Raw genomic sequence first — 19613 nt, 5'->3', positions numbered from 1 at the left:
GACATGTTTAGTTCAAGGGTTTGTAGTCTTTATCTTATTGAATATTGTGGGCATCTAGTTATTTTTGTAAACCCTTGTTGGTATTTGGAAATGCTAGTCAAAAGAGAAACCCTAACCCTAATATGTTTGTTCCCTCATAGAAACCCTAGCTTTTGGTCTTTAGGGTTTGTAGGTAGTCTAAGGTGAATGGAAAACCCTAGTGAGGGTAGAATGGGATTTGAGATTCAAACCCTAGGGTTGATGTTTCAAAAGGAAATATCAAGAGACTTAGGGTTTGGATTTGAAAACCCTAGGAATTCTCCCTCTCTAAAGATTCCATGGAATCCCTAGAATGTCAAAATCATAATCATGTTCTTCTACTTATATATTTTGTTTGGTGGTACTTGTCAATGAATATCGCAAGTACATAATGAAGGAAGCAAAATGAGAAAAATATGTTGATCCTTTGAAGAGCATGATGAATGGAGGGAATGGTAACTTCGTAATCAAGTTGGATCCTTGGGCACTTTGATAAAGGAAGACTCATATGGCGATTGACCATGAGGATGTTGATACTTTATTGAAGAAGATTGTCATGGTTAGGTAAGTTTCATGTCAATATCTATTATTGGTTATCTTGTTAACATTTTGTGTTTGCTTCCAGGAAAGATGTTGCAAGTATACATGATGACAGTGTAGGTAAGTTAAACTGTATGGATGTTGAGGGAAAGCTCAAACATCTGGTAACTAACATCATGAAGAAATATTATCATGGTGAGGTAAGTTTGATGTCAATATCTATTATTGGTTATCTTGTTAACATGTGATATACAAACAAACAGTGATATACAAAAGAAAATACGATTCATACACAAAAATTAAACGATCAGCAAATACTCAATACACATCAAAAATGAGAACCAGTTGAGCCATTTTATTAATGGAATGGAGCAAGTACAATTAGTGTGGAAAATGCACTTGGGCTTGCTTCAAGGGCAAGCTTGACAAAACCGAAGTGTCAAACAGTAATCTCAATGCTGGAAAGTAGTTTCTCCTCTAATGCTCTGCATTGTCTCCCAGTAACTACAATTGTTCGCTAGAAAGGAGCTGCAATAAACCCCGTCTCCAGTGCTCAGAAACTGATGAAGCTTCAGCCACGAGCTCCTTGGCTAAAACCCACAAAAACCCAGAAAGGGTTTGGCCTGAATCCAACCTCCCAAATTCGACCTCCTCTATGGCCCACCCTCCAAATAGCTCCAGAAATAAGGCCCACAAGAGATGGTCACAAAGTCCCCCTCCAAGCTCTGAAAGGGAAGCAAACACCACTCCAAATATCTCCTCCAACCTCCACGACAAAGCTCAACTTCAAAGACTGATGCTCTACCCACCAAGTGAGCTCCCAATACTGCCTCTGCGCTGGCCCAGGTAGTGCGAAAGTCACACTGCTAAGAAAGAAGCTAAATCAGCTCCCAAACTCTCCCAAATGCTAACAATCCTCCCTAGCCTCCTCTTCGGAAAATCTCACATCAAAACTCCACTACTAAGCACCACCTACAAACTCGGCCTCCTCTCCACTGCATCCTCCAGTAATACACACCACCTCGAACGAAATGTTACTACTGGAAATCACAATGTGATCCTCGTCTTGAAGAAATGAAGAAAACCTTCCTAGGGTGGCACTTGAAGTCCCCCAAAGAAAGGGTGAACTCTTCGCCTGAAGAACTCGTGCTAAACAGCCAGTGGCTCAGCTAAGCAGCTCGAGCAACCAAAGAGAAATCGATATACTTTGATGAATGACTGAGAAGAGGAGAGTTGCCCTCCTTATATAGTTTTCATGGTGCACTTTTCCCTCCATTTCGCCCTCCATCGTGGGCCCTCACTTAACCCCCTCCATGCAACTCGAACTAGGGAGTGCGTAATTCCCTGGTGAGGGTGGTCCCCATGTGTAACTTAACTACAAAACAAAACATCTTCGCCTAGTCTAATCTCCTAATTAGATCGAATGGGGTCCACTAACTCCAAAATTGGCCCCATAATACCAAAATTAATCTTGTTCCAAAATGATTTAGGAAGGGATATGACAGTCCTCCCCTCCCAAATGTTGCTTGTCCCCAAGCAACTTCAATACTAGATGCTCAAGAATGTGCTCTCCCTCCCAAGTGGCATCCTCATCCAGTAAATTCTTCCATCGCACCAAATATTCTCTGATGATCCTGCTTCTGAGCTTCCTTTCCCTGGTCTCCAAAATGGCTTCTGGCTCTAGGATCAAATGCCCCTCATCATCAAGCGGAGGCAACTCCATGACTGTTGTAACCTGCTGCCCCAACACCCTCTTGAGGCATGACACATGAAAGATGTTATGAATCCTGCTCCCCGGTGGTAGCTCCAACTTGTAAGCCACCTCCTCCAACGCTCCTGCTCACTCTGTACGGCCACGAAGAATCTCTATTGCAGCTTTTTGGCCCCCTTCTGCTTAAGTGTGGACTGTCAGTACGACTACAATTGAAGGTAGACCAAGTCCCCCTCCTCGAAATGCCTCTCTAATCGATGTCGATCAGCATACATCTTCTATTGGTTCTGGGTTGTCTGTAAGTTATCCTTAAGAGCCTTGAGGATATCTTGGCTCTCTAGGATCCAATCCTTGGCCTTTGGGGCCATGTTGTCTCCAAAAACAATATCAGCAAAAGACAAAGAGTCATAACCATATAAAGCACGGAAAGGAGTCATACCAATGGACATATGATGGGTGGTGTTATAACAATACTCTCCTAGGTGCAACCATCGAATCCAGGTCCTCTGCTGTCGTGTCACATAATTGCTGAGATAGCCCTCCAACCACTGGTTCACCCTCTTTGTCTGACCATTGGTCTGTGGATGATAGCTAGTGCTCGGGGTGAGCTCAATGTTGAATAGTCTGAAGAGCTCCTGCCAAAATCCTCCCATGAATTGGCTATCCCTATCACTGACTATGGTCTTAGGGAGTTCGTGCAAACGAAAGACCTCCCTGAAGAACAACTCTGCCACCTGTGAGGTTGAATATCGTGTCGGTATGGCAAAGAAGTGTGCAAACTTGGTCAGTCGGTTAACCACTACAAAAATACAATCCTTCCCTTGCACCGAGGGAAGTCTAGTAATGAAGTCCATAGAGATGCTCTCCCATTTCCCCTCAGGGATGGGAAGAGGCTACAACAATCCTGCTAGATGGGTCAACTCTCCCTTGTTCCTCTGGCAAACTTCGCACTCCTGCACATGCCTCAACACATCTCCCTTGAGGCCCTTCCAAGTGAAGCACTCTCTCACTGCCATATATGTCTTCCTAAACCCCTGGTGCTTGGCCAAAGGAGAATCATGAGTTGCTCGAAGGACGTGCTCTCTCAACTATGATCCTAAAACCAAAAATATGCACCCCTTAAATAACCTCATCCGTCACCCTGTAGCGCCCATCTACATAGCTACCCTCCAAGATCTCACACGCCCGACGATCCATGTAGTACTCTACCAAAAACTGGGCCTTTTAGTCATGACAAATGCTCATGAGTGAAAGCTCGACTGGTCTCTTAGATAGTGCATCCGCCACTACGTTGTGCTTCCCCCGCACATACTCAATATCAAAATCGTAGGCCTGCACTTTGCTTACCCATCTCTGTTGTCTATCATTGAGGCCCTGCTGCCCCCTGAAATGGAAAAGACTGTTGTGATCCGTCTTTACCCAAAATTGATCCCCCGCGAAATACTGCCTAAATTTGGCCAATGCATGCATTATGGCCAACATCTCCTTGTCGTAAATGGAATACGACAGCTCATGAAGTAGAAGCTTCTGACTCTCGAAAGCAATGGGGTGCCCTCCTTAGGACAAGACTGCCCCAATCCCTACACATGATGCATTGCACTCCAATGTGAAACGCTGAGTGAAATCTGGGAGTGCTAATATCGGACTGTTGATCTAGATTGTCATTGTTGTCAATATGGCAATATTTTGGGATACTAAATGATGATATGAATCGAAGGAGAAGCAGAGCATATCCGTGAAATATCAAGAGCAAGAAGCCAAGGAGGAAAGCCATCAGGGAAGCCATTGAAGGTCATATCGGAGCAAGAGAAACATATCGAGAATCAAAGAGTAGCTATCTGAAGTCATAGGAGTGACAAGCTAAGAAAGAGCATATACCTAAGAATAAGAGCCATATCGGAGGAATCTCTCACACGTGTTAAGTTTTAAGGTTTCTAGAGTTGTAGAAAGAGGCCGAAGTTGCAAGTCTGAGTTGTAGGAGGACGAAGTGCAGTATCTTGTGGTTAGAGGGAAGAATACCCTACCTTGACCTTGTTGACCTTGGGAGGAGCTGCCTTGCTCTAGGAAGGTCTCAGGAGGAAGTTGGATTAAGGCTTATGTAGCAGCTACAAGGCTGAAATTAGAAGGTCGAAGTTGTAGGACGAGTTGCAGTATTGAAGCTCGCAGCCTGGCAAGTCAAAGTTATGTTTGAAGTTGGTTGGTGTAGAATCAGGGAAAGACTTGTTGGAGGGCTAACTTGATACTTGGAGAAATACTTCGTCTAGGTTTGGGTCTTTGTGTCTCATTTTGAAGCAAAGTCTATAAGAAGAGGAGTTTCTAGGTTTTCCCCTTGGAGGGTTTTTGCCTTGGCTGAGAGCCTAATTTCTGAGTCCTCTATTGTTATTGTTTCATTCTTGATATTTGTTTGATGAAAAGATCTAACTAAAAAATAGAAGAAGATTAACTAAGTTCACAAGCAAATATTAAGGTTAAGGAAAATTGAGGTAATAAGTTGCCACATTGCACATTTTCCAACAATAATGGCCCTCATACATCCACTAATACAAGAATACAAGAACAAGATACTCTAACAATCTAGTTGATGTAGTTAACGAACGCAGCTCCTCTTGGCTAAGGTTTTTTGTTCATAGAGATTTTTTTGGCGTCACCATCTAGCTTCAGCTAATCCCTAGTACATGCAGTGGTTTCAGTTCAGGTGCCAAGTGTTGCTTTTCCACGATACTGGAGCCTAGGTTAGAATCTTATAATCACTGACGCTACCAATCCAAGTATCACAACAAACTACTTTTCACAGCAAAACAATATACAATTTACTAGTGCACAAAATATACACAACTTTTTACAATTTTACAATAACCCAACTTCGTTATATTAACAAATTGATAATACAACTGTTTAGGGATCTTGTACCAAGTATAATGACCCTCATACATCCACTAGTACAAGAATACAAGAAGAAGATACTCTGATGATCACAGCTCCTCTAGTTGTACCTTGAACACACTTTTGATCCTTATGCTCCCAATCTGCAGCTCCTACCTCTATCGCTATACCAACTCCTTTACGCCACTGAACACAACCCCAATCTTCTCTCTAGTTGATCGTTAGTCCATCAACACATCGAGACTCCTATTGAGTTGTTCACAACTCCGTTTGTGAACAACTCTCAACTACCCACTGCTACTCCTCAGCTCCTTTAGGACTTCTTCCCTCTACTGCCTTCCTGCGTTGTTCCAATTAAGACAAATTGTGGGTCGGAGAGCTACGACCTATCACTGCAAGATGTCCTTCTCCAACAATGAACTCGGGTTGATGTAATTTGCTCCCATGGCATCCTTCCTTTGTCCTTCAAGAATCAGTCTGAGCTTACCCAAACTTCACCCTTCCTTCTAGTGTCAATGTCCTTCTTGGCAAGTTGATCTAGGGCTACTTTGAGCACCTACTTGTTGCCCTTCAACAACCACAAGATGCCCAATACATAAACTCATTAGCATAACATACCTTTGACTCTTCCTTGGCTGGTGTAGACTATTGTAACTTCTGCTCACTGGTTAGGGCTTCTAACAGTTGTTGTTACCCTTCTCCAAATGCATCCAAATGGCTCCTACAACTGTGGCCCAGTTTCCTTCACAAGTTTGGATGGTCTGCTCCACAAATAGGGGTCTCGACCTCCCTTAAGGCTACCCAAACAAGGCTTCAGCCTCCTACAATACTTCAAAACCCTACAGCCTGCACAAATAGTGAAATTTGTCACACTACAAACATCCCAGATCTGTCTCAAACAACTTGGCCCCTATTCCTTATCATTACGGTCGTGAAACAATGATAAAAAGGTGCTCCAAACAACTCTCTTCTCCTTCGCTGAGGTCTGCCAAGATCTGCAGCCCAAAACAAATCCAAACAGTCATAGGAATGTGCTCATCCTCCTCTTTGCTTGGTCTTGTAGGGCTATTGCCTATTTCAAATGATGAATTGCTATGAAATGATGCACTTGGATGTGAGAACTAGCCTCCACGTCCACTCTTAATTATATGACTCACCTAGGGTGTCAACGAACTGTCCTTGGGCACACTTTAAACCTAGTCAACTTGACTTTATGTGCCACAAGCTCATCCAGGATATAGATAAATTCATAACTCCATTTCTACATGTCCTTTCTTGGTGCTTTTTGCACCCCTTAGCTCCTTTTAGGGTCCTCTACAATCTCCAAAGGTCACATGTCAAAATCTCCTTGTGGTTTCACACCCACAAGCTTGGGTGCAAACCCCACACCTTGGGTTCTAAGCCCACAAAGCCATTTGTGGAGCCCATTCCTCCAAAACGCCAAACCCTAGGGGATTGGAGTACCTCCCAAGCTACCAATCTCAACACCAAGCATCTTCGTCAAGTGAATGGATTGGGTTCTGTTTGCTCAAATGTGATGTTGGTTAGGATACCGCTGACGCCATGCTGTGAACTGGCCTGCACACTAGTCGTCACTACAAGAAGGGAGAAGGGATATTTTTGGGTTACAACGGTGTGGAGGTCGGATCCCTCCCTAGTAGATCTAGATCTAAACTTGTATAGAATTAAAAAAAGGTTTATCTTTCTTTTATCTTGCAGAACCATCATTTTCTATCACAGATCTGGTTGATCGCGTGGTTGGTCAGTGTGGTTTTGCCCATATGTGGAGCCTATCATTGAGAGGGACGAGTGGATTGGGGTTTTGCCCAAATCCACAAAGATCGGATCTGTTTTCCTCCGCTAGTTTGATCGAGGAGAGGGAAGTGCAACTTTCGTGGAACTTGGGGAGCCCATGGCATCTGGCTCTTTTTTTTCATGCAGATCTAAAAGATTCACAATTTGTACAGCTTGATATGGGTTTGATCAACCACAGCCAGATCCAGAGATGTGACAAAAGATAGAGGAATTCAAAACACAGATCTACTCAATTGTGCCTAAAAAGATCTCAGATCTAGTAGATCTAGTGATGAGAAAATCCTAGGTGAAAATCCTCAAGTTTTTGGGTTCGGGCTCGTGGAAAATTTGAAGCATACCATCCCAATCCATATGGGTATACCTTTAACACTTCAGGTTCTCGTATATGAAGGCAAGGTATTACAAGATCAACACTAATTGGAAGATTATGGAGTGGGTCAGGACTCAACAATTTTTTTAAGTTTGAGAATGAGGGGAGGGTCTTCTGCCCACTGAAACACTAATGAGAATCCCATAAACACTAATGAGAATCCCAGAAGCACTAATGGACCCACTTCCTTCAAGGACGCACTTAAAAGGAAGAATGTTGCTCCAGTCGAACAGCCTCGTTTTTTGCCAGGTCCTTACATAGTGTAGCAAACAGACAAAATATCGGTCATAGAGTTTAAATCCCCAAATTTGAAAACTAATTTTGCAGATCATCAAAACACGGCACTAATATGTCGATTTAATGGTTTCTGGCCCAAACTAGAAGATTTATTTGCTTGGGTGCACTCTTCTTGGACAAAGAAGTGCAATATCTATTTGTGCTCAAAAGGTTTTTTCATACTACATTTTGGGACACAGCAAGGGGCAAAGAGCTCTCAATGAAGGTTTGTGGTACTAGGGTAGAGTCGGGCTCTTTGTAACCCCATAGTTTTCAAGCTTTGATAAAGCAAATATGGTTATAACAACAATGTCAGTATGGGTAAGGTTACCAAACCTTCACCCTCCCTTCTGGCACCATATGGTATAGGAGGCCATTGGAAATATCCTTGGCAAGTTCAAAACGACAAACTCGGGTAGAACATCAAAGGAAATCTTTACTTTTGTTAGGATAAGTGTTGAGATAGACCTCAATAAAAGTCTTCCAGATCGTCTCTTGTTAAAACAAGAAAATTTTGAGTGGACATAGGTTCTCGATTATGAGAACACGACTTTCAAATGTCGATATTGTTTCCATAGGGCATTTGCAGAATTCTTGCCCTCAAGCAAAAAAGGCACCAAAAAAGAAAAACGACACGGCCCAAAGCAAAGGGGATGGCAATTTCCAAATAATATGGAAGAGGAAGATGTAGAGCTAGAGGAAGATAATCAGAACCCAGAAGAACAAACTCAAGCTAATGAAGGTGAAGAGAATAGTAATGGACCAAGAGAAGACATCCAAAGGGGGACGGTTTCAAAGGAGATCATCATCTCTAAGAAGCAAAAAGAGGAAGTGCGAATATGAAAAGATTTAGGGGGGGCAAAACAAACACATGTATCTGAAAGTTCGGATTCAGACAAAAAAGTTCCTCCACAAGCAGGAGAAAATCAGATGGCAATAGTTACATCCACTTCCAATCAAGAAGTTTGGAGAAAGGTGGAAAAAAAAAAGTTGGAAAGAAAAAAATGGTGAAAAGGGGAAAATAAATTATTTGTATCATACTTAACCCCGAAAATTATTTTTCCTATTTTCTTTTTATTTTTTTATCTTTATAGTGGTGCATGAGCTGAAAGGCTGATATTGATTGAATGTCTTTGGGCATCCGCAGAATGTAACTCTGTCCTTGTTTTTTCAGGTTGAATAAAGTTACGATTTTTTCCTCAGGGAAAAAGTTATAGAATAGTAAAGTGAATTCTAGCTTTGTTGTAGACCTTATCACAACCTTCTCATGGTGATTATCCGAGTTGTCGATCAAGGTCACAGGGCAGGTTGAGATAACGCTAAAAAGATTATATATATGCTATATCTCTCCCCCCTTATGTAAGATTTTTTTCTTATTAAAAAAATTGTGTCTGAGGACACTTGTGGAAAGTTTATCATGGTATCAAATCCATGTTAAAGGGGGTTAGTGTAATGAAACAATCGTGATGAGACATAGGCCATGGATTTTTGGAGACAAAAATTTGAAAGCTGGGGCGTGGTCTCTTCATCAGCAAAGGATTTTATGTTAGAGGTGGTCTATTGGTTCATGAAATGTTTTTGAAAATTCTTCTGAAGTTATGAATTAAAATTATGTTGTGATATAATCTATATCAGTGGTTTTAATGGTTTAATAAAATAAAAATAAAAAATAAAAAAGGGCTTTTGTGTTGAATAGTTGACCGGATCTTATCAATCTCGCAATTATTAATGCCTGTGGGAAAATTCTGGAATTATTTGTCGAGAAATAGAACTCTCTTCAACGGGATCTTCAAATATTGTTTTCTTGCCTATTTTGAATCCCCAATTATGATCTGTCCGAGGAGAACTGCTAATGCCTCCATAGTATTGACTTCGCAACTCTCTACTCTTCCATGCATTTATGCATTTCATAAATAACTCGTCTTCTCTGAAGAGCGATTAGAGAAAAACATCCCCCGCTCCTCTTTAAGCCACGCTAAAAACTCATTGTTCTTTGAAAAGTAGTATTTCGCCTATATTGCCTTTATCTCACCTACACCTCCTGCCGAACCTTTCTTGTGCTTGGACGCTGTCTCAGTTCCTCCTTCTCGACCAGCCATCTCAGATCTAGAGCTGAGGTCGTGAACGAAGAATAGATCTAGCAGAGCCTCACGCCCTTTGCCTCTCATCTTGACAGTGTCTTGCTCTGCCCACCGTAACATGATCATCCGACAACCCTCGAGCAACAGATAATCCGCAGAAGACTCTCTTTCCGCTGAATAGCAACTACAGAGCATGGTTATAAGTGAGATCTGAGTGAAGTATTATTTGCAATTGGTTATGAGCTATTGTGATCCGCCATATTTACCTGTTCGGTCCATACTCCCGCAGAAAAAGAGAATCTTAACGGTTTCCAGAGACAGAACCGCAAGCTTGTGGCCTCTCAGATACCTGGCATGTTGTAGTATCGAATTCATGTGGATGGGATTTTCTCGTTCCCACACATTAATAGCCCTATCGGTTGATCCGGAGTAGCGAATCACTCCATGATCTATAGCTGGACGGCCATCGTATTGCCCTTTGAGAGGTTTGTCAGTGGTCCATCGTAATGTCCTTTGAGACGCTTGTCAAAATTAAAATTCATTACTATTGATATTAAACAGATTAACGAAGGGATTCGAGCATCAAAATGACGAAATCAAGTTCATGGCCACGTGCGCTGGCTCCGCCCCTTCGCCAGGCTGCTTGAAACAACAATGCTCTATAAAATGCTGTACGTAACATTGGAGTGATGAGGTTATTTGAAAGAAAAAAAACGGGGGAAATATTTGGGTTATTTAATTTGTTTTATTAAAAAGATATATACACCTTAAGCGGATTGAAATATTGAATTTTTGAAGAGGGGTTTAACGAGCATCAATACTCAAATACCTTTTCATTCTTGAAAAAAATTCTTCTAAGGGGTTAAAAATGGATCTAAATAAATTTAATTATTAATTATAATTATAATTATAAATATAAATTTATTTTTATTATAGGTTTAATTATTAATTATATTTATAAGAATTCATGGTCTCATACAAGTAGCCCATTGTGGGCTTGTCCCCCTTACCTAATTGAAGAACCTTTACTAAAAATTTAGTAATGTTGCACATCTCATGCACTCCCGCTTAGAAGCTTGTATGAAACTAATATGCATATAGCCTCTCCCTTTGGTTTGCGGCTAAATGCCAAAACACGCCATTGATCTGAAAGAAACATTCTCTTCACATCCCACATAAAATTCAAAAGGGATTGAAGAAATATGAAATTGGTGGCAAACCGTGTAATGGCGGGGCGCACCAACTCCTTGTTGTTGGTGAATGTTCTTATCAAATGAAGCAGAAATGCATGATTATATATAAATTTTGTAATGTTTTTTTATGAGTAAACAATATCTTTGACAAAAAAAAAAAAAATTCCTATGTCCTCCAACATCAAATCATTGCAATGTACAGCACAAGGTGTCCAAAATAAAGTAGGTTGTCTCTCCATAAGCATCTTGCCAGCAGCAACATAATTTTGCAACATTGTCTGTTATAACTTGCACAACATGTTCTGGACCCACCACCAAAATAAACACATCTAGCGAATCACATAATAATCGTGCATCTTTGATATGTGCAGATGCATCAACAGATTTCATAAACATTTTCCCCTTCGAACAATTAACCAAGAAGTTTATAAGGCATCTACCATTTTGATTAATCCAACCATTTGATCATGTGTGTGCCCATGATGCCCTAAACTCCTCCAATCTCTTGGTGCAGTCAACCTTTTCATTTTGAAGAATGTTGCCTCTAAAGTCATCATAAGAAAGGACTTTGTACCCTTGGCCAACAATTGCAATAGCATCAGCAGTAGGCCAGAAAAATGGATTATTCCTTGCAACACTGAAAGGAATATCACTTCAAAGAAGAAACTTGTCCAACAACTTGTCAGCTTTTTCTTTCTCCTTTTTTTTATAATTGAAGAGATAGATGGTTGTGAACCAAACGTGGTTCTAGGAACAAATATGATGAGGAAGCTACAGGGTTGGTTGTAGATATTGATGTTGAATTAGAACCAGTGTCACTCTCATATTCACTTCCTAACACTATTCCTTGCTAGTTGACTCCTCAGAGTTGACTTGGACAGTTTGGTTTGCTTTATTTCTTCCAATGATCTGAGGGCTTTTCAGATGATTTCCGGATTTGTATTAGTGCAAGGCCCTACCTCATGTCCAGGGATTTGTGCAAAGTGATACTTCAATCTATATAACCCCTTGTATATGATGCCCAAACAATTTGCAAGTCAAATTTGGTCTGTCAAACCCTCCATCAGGTTCACCAAATTCCAATAGAGTCCAATTTCCTTAGCATGTTTGTAACTTGGTTGAAATCTTGAGTTTTAATGTAAGATGAAGTTTGAAGTTGAACCTAGGGCACAAGAAGAATTGCAAGTTAAAAAAATAAAAATAAAATTTACATACAACACATTGGATTTTTGACAAAAAAAAACCTCAACTCATTGCAAAAATAATGGAAAAAATGCACATTCAAACCCAAACAAAAATGATGCAAAAAATAGAGCACAAGAAGAAATTAAACTTATAAATCTAACAATCAAGTTTTTGAATTTTTTTACCAAAATGAACCATCTTCACTCTATGCAACAAAAATGAAAAAAAAAAAAACACAAATCAAATCCACTCAAAAATCATTGATAATCTATGGGTTATAGAAACCCAAGCAAAAACAAGAAAAAAAACCAAAAACAAATGGCCAAATTTGGTATTCATACCTGGAAACCACGCTTTGCTGGAGAAATTCGGTCCAATCTCGAATTTTTCTTGCTTGGGATGCTAAAATTTTTCGTTTTTCTCCTCCTTTGCCCTTGTAAATGACTTCCTCTCCTCCTCAGCTCTCAAACTTGCCCACTATCTGAAAAAATATGACAAAAAAACCCAAAAATCGGCTTTAAAATCCGTTGTTTCCACCACTCACGAATTTTACTCGTTGGATCACGATTTTTTGAAAAAAAAAAAAAAAAATCGCCGAAAAAATCGGTGATTAAATCAGCGGAGCACCCCTGCATAATAATAAACCCTCAGAACTGCTGCACCAGTTTTCCCGCATTGGGTTTTTCTAGGGACTATTTTGTCCAAAAATAAGTGTCCTATGTATCTTGTTCTTTGCTCAATTTCCCTGTTTCATGTAATCAAATCAGTGTTGCAAACATCGCGATTAAATCGGTGGAGCAAAAAAATTTGCGATTTAATCGCGATGTTCGCAACACTGATTTGATTACATGAAACAAGGAAACTGAGCAAAGAACAAGATACATAGGACACTTATTTTTGGACAAAATAGTCCTAGCAAAACCCAATGCGGGAAAACTGGTGCCGTTGTTCTGAGGGTTTATTATTATGCAGGAGAAAATTCTGAATACAAATCTAGGATGCTTCAACTAGCAATCCTTTACAGAGAAAATACTAGACAAAATACCGGTGAAATAATCTCACCCTGCCACTGGAGAATCAGTGACTGGTCCTCAGCTCTGGGAGGCTCTACGTCACCTTCTGATGGCGTCGACATCAAACTGCGTCACCCTGGGCAGCGTCTGCGTCACCCCTCCTGGGTATTATGCTGCCTCTCTACTTTGGATCTTCTGCTGGTTGAGAATTCAACTTTCTTGCCTCCAGTCTCACACCCTGGCTTCCGACACCTGAACTTCGAATTCCCTCTATAGAAACTCAACTTCCCTTCACTCACTGCATTGCCTCTGCGTCAGAACTGCGTAGACCAGCGTCAGCCCTCTTTTGGACGTCTTTTGTCCTCTCTGCCTTGTATTCTCTGGAAAGTCATTCTCCCGGAATCTCACTGTCCCTCTGCTGCAAGATCTCCCCAATCGATTTTCCTCCTGAAAACTTCTCACCTCATAAAATCGATTTCCTCAATCTCTCTGTTTGTTTCTAAATGAACCCCAAGCCCCCTTATACTTTTCCTGTTGAGACTTCAATGACCGAAATTAAGTCTCTAATCAACGACTAAGATTAAAACATGACTTGATCCACCTTCTAGATCATTCTCACCCATATTTTGATTAATACCCATTAATATTTTAATTTCCCTAAGTTTAGACTTAGGAACCCCATTAAAAATATTAATTATTTTAATAAAATACAATCCGGGTGGAATTTAACCAAATAGTTTCTGAGTTCTTTAGAACTCATGTGCCTTAGCCTCTCCACCAATTTTCAACGCTAGAGCACTTCCAATGCTACCAAAAACTAACACCCCCTCTTAGCGAAAAAAAGTGCTCTAGCAACAATGTCCACCTGCACGATGCTTTGTCTCTGAAGCACCTCTTTTCTGCAATGTTGCTACCACTAACACTGTGCTACTGTACTGCTGGCCATGACACTGCCACTATTGCATCTATACTACAGCTCTCTCTCAAATGTTGCATCTGTTATGCTGCTATGTTGCCACTGCTAACACTGCATTCGTACTGCAACTCAGTTGCTGAGAGAAGCAATTGAAAAACATCCAAAATTAACTGAACTTAACTATGTTCAACATATACCATGAATGTTGGAATCTAATTGCTACTAGTCTCTGACCCTCTGAATCTTTTGCATTGTTGTTGACTTCTGCAATCTGCCATCTGCACTGCTGCCAACCTCGCTCTGCGCTAATCAACGTCTAGTCTCCGGTTACTGCATCTGTCCTCCAAACAATCCACTACATCATCTGACACGGAGTCCATCTCACTATTGTTGAATCTTAGGCTCCCGTAGAAAGGAATTGATCCAAGAGGTGGACTCCTCAAGGATCTTGCCCACATGTAGTCCTCCTGACTACAGCTCAATATCGCCCCATCTCCCTCCTGGAGATGCGTGGGCACTCATGGCAAACTCATTTTTGTCAATCTTTGTTGGAGCAACCTTGAGATCATGTTTCTCATTCTTATCCTTCTTCTTCAAAGGACACTGGAATGCATAGTGGCCCATCTCGCCACAACTGAAATATTTCACCTTCGAAATGTCCTCCTTCCGCTTCTGCTTTTGTTGTCCCTTTGATGCTAGAGTTGCGTTCACATCCTCCTTGGTCTCCGTGCCACTCCCATTGCTGCCATTGAAGTTGACCTTGACTAGGTCCCTCCTTAATTCCTCATGTTGAAAAGTTGCCCCGCATCTCCTCCCATGAAGGTAGTCTTTCCCTGCCCAATATGCTTTGGACAAAGACTTGCCATTCATCTGAGACTCCATTCAATGTTATCCTCACCATCGCGGTTGATTGAGGAGTAGACCCCGCTGCAGCAAGTTGGTCTCTAGTGTCCTGACTATGTTGAAGATAGGAGTTAACTCCTTCTCCCTTCTGCATCAAGGTCTGCTGCAACTTTTGTTCTAAGTACATCTTCCGTTGTTCGGAATAGCCTTCATATAGTGAAGACAAGGCTTCCCACATCTCTCGAGTTGTATCCTTTGCCTTGCAAGTGTGAGACCACATGATCTCGAACTCTATCAAGAATGAGCCTCTTCGCCTTCCCCTGCTCGGCCTTGTACTTCTTCCTTTGATCATTGTCAGCAGGAACAACTACAACACTTTTGACATAGGCTTCGGGATTGTATTCTTCCATAACAGCTAAGATTCTGGTCTTCCATATCACATAGTTGGAAGCACCTTCTCACCTGTCCTAATCTTTGAGCCCATGTGATGCCATCTCACCCAACTGTCGAACTGACTCCTCTAGTTACTGCTCAGCAAGTGAGAAATTTGAACTTTATGGCGAAAAGTTCTCTAAGGAGAAAATTCCCCTTCTACGTGTCTTCGTTATTTTCTGACGGATTTCTGCCCTGACAGAAACTACGCCCTTCAAGCACTGCGTTGAGGCTCTGCATCACTCCCTCTGCCTCTACAAGCTCACAATCCAGAAATCGTACCTCTCTGTCGACTCTCTCAGAGAGAGATTTTCTCGGAATATCTGCTTCCCAGCAAGCACTGTGCAATCCCTTCAAGGGGATTTGAATTGTTGCCAAGTGTAGCTTTTGGCCTCTCTGCTCAGCGTTGGATCTGCTCTTCCTTGTTTCAAAATCAATGCTCTGATACCATGTGAAAATTCTTAATCCTCAAGGAACCCCTACTCCAGCAAATCTGAATCTACTTCACCTACTTGATTTTAATTACATTCATCAAGTTATTATTCTGAATACTGAAGCAAATTACTTCTGCATCCTACACTTAAATTTGATTACATGAAACAAGGAAACTGAGCAAAGAACAAGATACATAGGACACACTTATTTTTGGACAAAATAGTCCTCAGAAAAACCCAATGCGGAAAAACCGGCGCAGCAGCTCTGAAGGTTTATTATTATGCAAGAGAAAATTTTGAATACAAATCTAGGATGCTTCAACTAGAAATCCTTTACAAAGAAAATACCGGACAAAAGACTGGTGAAATAATCTCACCCTATCACTAGAGAATCAATGATTGATCCTCAGCTCTGGGAGGTTTTGCGTCACCTTCTAATGGCCTCTGCGTCAAACTGTGTCACCTTGGGCAGCTTTTGCATCACCCCTCCTAGGTATTATGCTGTCTCTCTACTCTGGATCTTCTGCTGGCTGAGAATTCGACTTTCTTGCCTCCAGTCTCACACCCTGGCTTCCAGCACCTGAACTTTGAATTCCCTCTGCAGAAACTCGACTTCCCTTCACTGGCTGCATTGCCTTTGCGTCAGCACTATGTAGGCCAGCGTCATCCCTCCTCTAGACGTCTTCTATCCTTTCTCTGCCTTGTATTCTCCAGAAAGTCCTCCCAAAATCTCACTGCCCCCCTGCTGCAAGATCTTCCCAATCGATTTTCCTCATGAGAACTTCTCACCTCATAAAATCGATTTCTTCAATCTCTCTGTTTGTTTCTAAATGAACCCCAAGCCTCCTTCTTATATTTTTCACGTTGAGACTTCAACGACTGAGATTAAGTCTCTAATCAACAACTAAGATTAAAACATGACTTGATTCGCCTTCTAAATCATTCTCACACATATTTTGATTAATACCCATTAATATTTTAATTTCCCTAAGTTTAGACTTAAGAACCCCATTAAAAATATTAATTATTTTAATAAAATACAATCCGTGTGGAATTTCACCAAATGGTTTATGGGTTCTTAGCCTCTTCACCAATTTTCAAGGCTAGAGCACTTCCGATGCTACCAAAAACTAACACTATCAACCACTTTATTTTTCAACAAGACTATAAGAGAGGGTCAAGGCCAAGCCCCTGTGGCATTCATTTGCAATGTGTGTGCAATGGCTAGGCCCCTATGGCACTCATTTGTATTGTGTGTGCAATGTCTCTTGTGCATTATTGTCTTCACTTTCTTGATCGTGGGTATTTGATCTATAATTAATCATGTCAAAGTTAGTAAATTTATTTTTTGAACCAGAAAAATTGGAAGGAACCAAGAACTACATGACTTGGTTTCATCATATGCAAAACACATTAGTCTTTAATGACTTGTGGAAAGATATTTGTAATGGAGACAAAGTCCAACTAAGCCTTATTGATGCCAAAGAACTAGCAAAATACAGCACACAAGATGAGAAGGCACTTGCATTATTGAGATATTCTATAACAGAAAAGCTATATATTCATATTGAAAATGAATCTAATACATGGACTGCACGAAATAATTTTAAAAATATGTTCGATACTCAATTTGAAAAGAAAAGGGTTGAGCTTCATGATAATTTGCTTAAACATTTGGTTGAAGGGTGAGATGTTATAGAAATTTAGAATACATCTCTTACTTGAAGAATATTCAGCAAGAGCTTTTGAAATCCGGTTTTAACGATGTGGAAGAAAGTTTAATGACCAACATATTAATGAAAGGTTTGCAACCATCATATAATCATTTTCTAGAAACATTACAGATTGTTGACAAGTTGACAAATCAAAATTTCGATTCCCGTAGTTATTTGTTGGTTTAACATGGAAGAACCTTTGGGAAAAAAGAAGAAAGCTCAAAAGATAAAAGCTCATTTAATGAAAATGCAAGAGGAAGAGGTACTTATAATGAAAGTACCAAAGGAAGAAGCTCCTACAATGCAAGAGGACAAGATACTTATAATGAAAGTACCAAAGGAAGAAGCTCCTACAATGCAAGAGGAAGAGGTTGGTCCAATGATAATTACAGATGAAGAGGAAGAAGTCAAGATTATGGTCATGGTCATGGTCATGGTAGAAGCCAAGGAAGAAGAAGAACCGATCAAAATCAACAATACTATAGGAAAAAGTCAATCTAAATGCAAAAGATGTCTTCGCATTGGCCATGTGGCAAAAGACTGTAGAACAAGAAATGAGAATCTACCAAAGAATAAACAAAATTTCCAACAATATTCTAAGTCTAATCCTTCCACATTAGCACAATATGTAGCAGATGAAGAAAGATTGTGTTCACAGCAACTCAAGAAAATGAATTTCAGATGCAGTGGTTACCAACAAATTACAAAGCAAAGATTTTGAAGATGATTGGATACTTGATATAGGAGCTACTCAACATATATGCTTTAGAAAAGACTATTTCTGGACATATCAAGGTATGGATTTAAATCCAATGTATTTGGCTGATAATACAACTCGGACTCCTCAAGGAAAAGGATTAGATCACTTTTCTCTTCTAGAAATTGGAAAAGTGTTATTTTCAAATGTATGGTATGTTCCCACATTTAAGAAAAATCTATTATCCCTAGTACTCATCAAACAGGAAGGTCATCAAATAATTATGGAAGATGGATGGATAAGAATCAATTTAGAAAAAACATAACTTCAAGACAGTAATAAAAGGATATGAAGATGGAAAACTTCTAAGGCTACAGGGAACAATCATTCCTCCTAAAGAAAAATTGGCAGCATCAGTGGATTTATCATCTAACTCTCTAAGGTTATGGCATTATAGATTTGGCCACTTGAATTTTGATAGCCTTAGTAAACTTAAGGCTAATGACATGGTTAAAGGATTGCCCCATTTCAAAAAGGAGAATGCTAAGTGTGAAGCTTGTATCATTGGAAAACAAAAGAGGGATCCTTTTCCCCAAGTACATGGTGAGCAAACAGATGTTTACAACTCATCCATAGTGACATATGTGGTCCTATGGAAACCTCTCTTGGTGGATATAAATACTTTATTCTTTTCATAGATGATTTTTCCAGAATGACTTGGGTGTATTTTCTCAAGAAGAAATCAAAAGCCTTTGATAAATTCATACAATTTCAATGCTTAGTTGAAAATGCCACCAAGGAGAAGATTGCTACTTTGAGAACAGATAATGGGGATGAATTCACTTCAAATGAATTCAATGATCATTGCCAAAGGAGTGGAATAAGAAGACAAATGACTAATTCTTATACTCCACAGCATAATGGAGTCATATAGAAAGAATGAATCGCACACTACTTTGAATGGCCATATCTATAATGCACTCAAAAGAGTTACCAACAAAGTATTGGGCAGAAGCAGTTCATACAGTGGTTTATCTAAAAGATCGATCCCCCACTTTAGCTTTAGATGGTATCAACCCATATGAATCTTGGTATGATACTAAGCCTTCATGAAACATCTTCGTGTTTTTGGCTCCACTTGCTATGCCTTAGTTCCTAAGGACAAAAGGACTAAGCTAGAAAATCGCAGCATGAAATGTATTCTTCTCGGTTATTCTAATGAAAAGAAAGGATATAGATTGTTGTCCAATAGGAATTTATTATTAGTTGGGATGTTGTCTTTGATAAAACAGAAAGTCAAACAGTGCCAGAGCTTGATAATAACCTCAGTCACTTGGAAAAGCAAGCAGAAAAATCAATTCCTCAAAGAAAATTAAATTGGATTGAGAATATTCATGAGATAGATCATTCTTCTTCAAATGATAGAACTATTGCAATAACTTCTCCACAAGGACAAGCTAGCAAACCAAAATGGTTCACACAATTATTAAA

General features: G+C 40.2%; 1 protein-coding gene across 7 annotated transcripts in view; it reads right to left on the bottom strand.

Moving 5' to 3' along the window:
• LOC149257055 (B3 domain-containing protein Os01g0723500-like) overlaps positions 1-19613 on the bottom strand; it is a 283787-nt gene that overhangs the window by 189885 nt on the left and 74289 nt on the right. Inside the window, exon 1 of one of the 7 annotated variants that reach the window (XM_089413561.1) lies at positions 9961-10158. The exons of the other annotated variants lie outside the window; for them this stretch is intronic. The gene's annotated coding sequence lies outside the window, so the exon portion shown is untranslated. Of the gene's footprint in view, positions 1-9960; positions 10159-19613 lie in introns of those variants that run through there. 7 annotated transcript variants of the gene reach the window in all.

This window comes from Pinus tabuliformis, chromosome 6 (assembly GCF_031772625.1).
Source record: "Pinus tabuliformis cultivar Carrire ecotype Pingquan chromosome 6, CPIR1, whole genome shotgun sequence".
Classification (NCBI taxonomy): domain Eukaryota; kingdom Viridiplantae; phylum Streptophyta; class Pinopsida; order Pinales; family Pinaceae; genus Pinus; species Pinus tabuliformis.
This window is presented reverse-complemented; position numbering and strand designations above follow the sequence as displayed.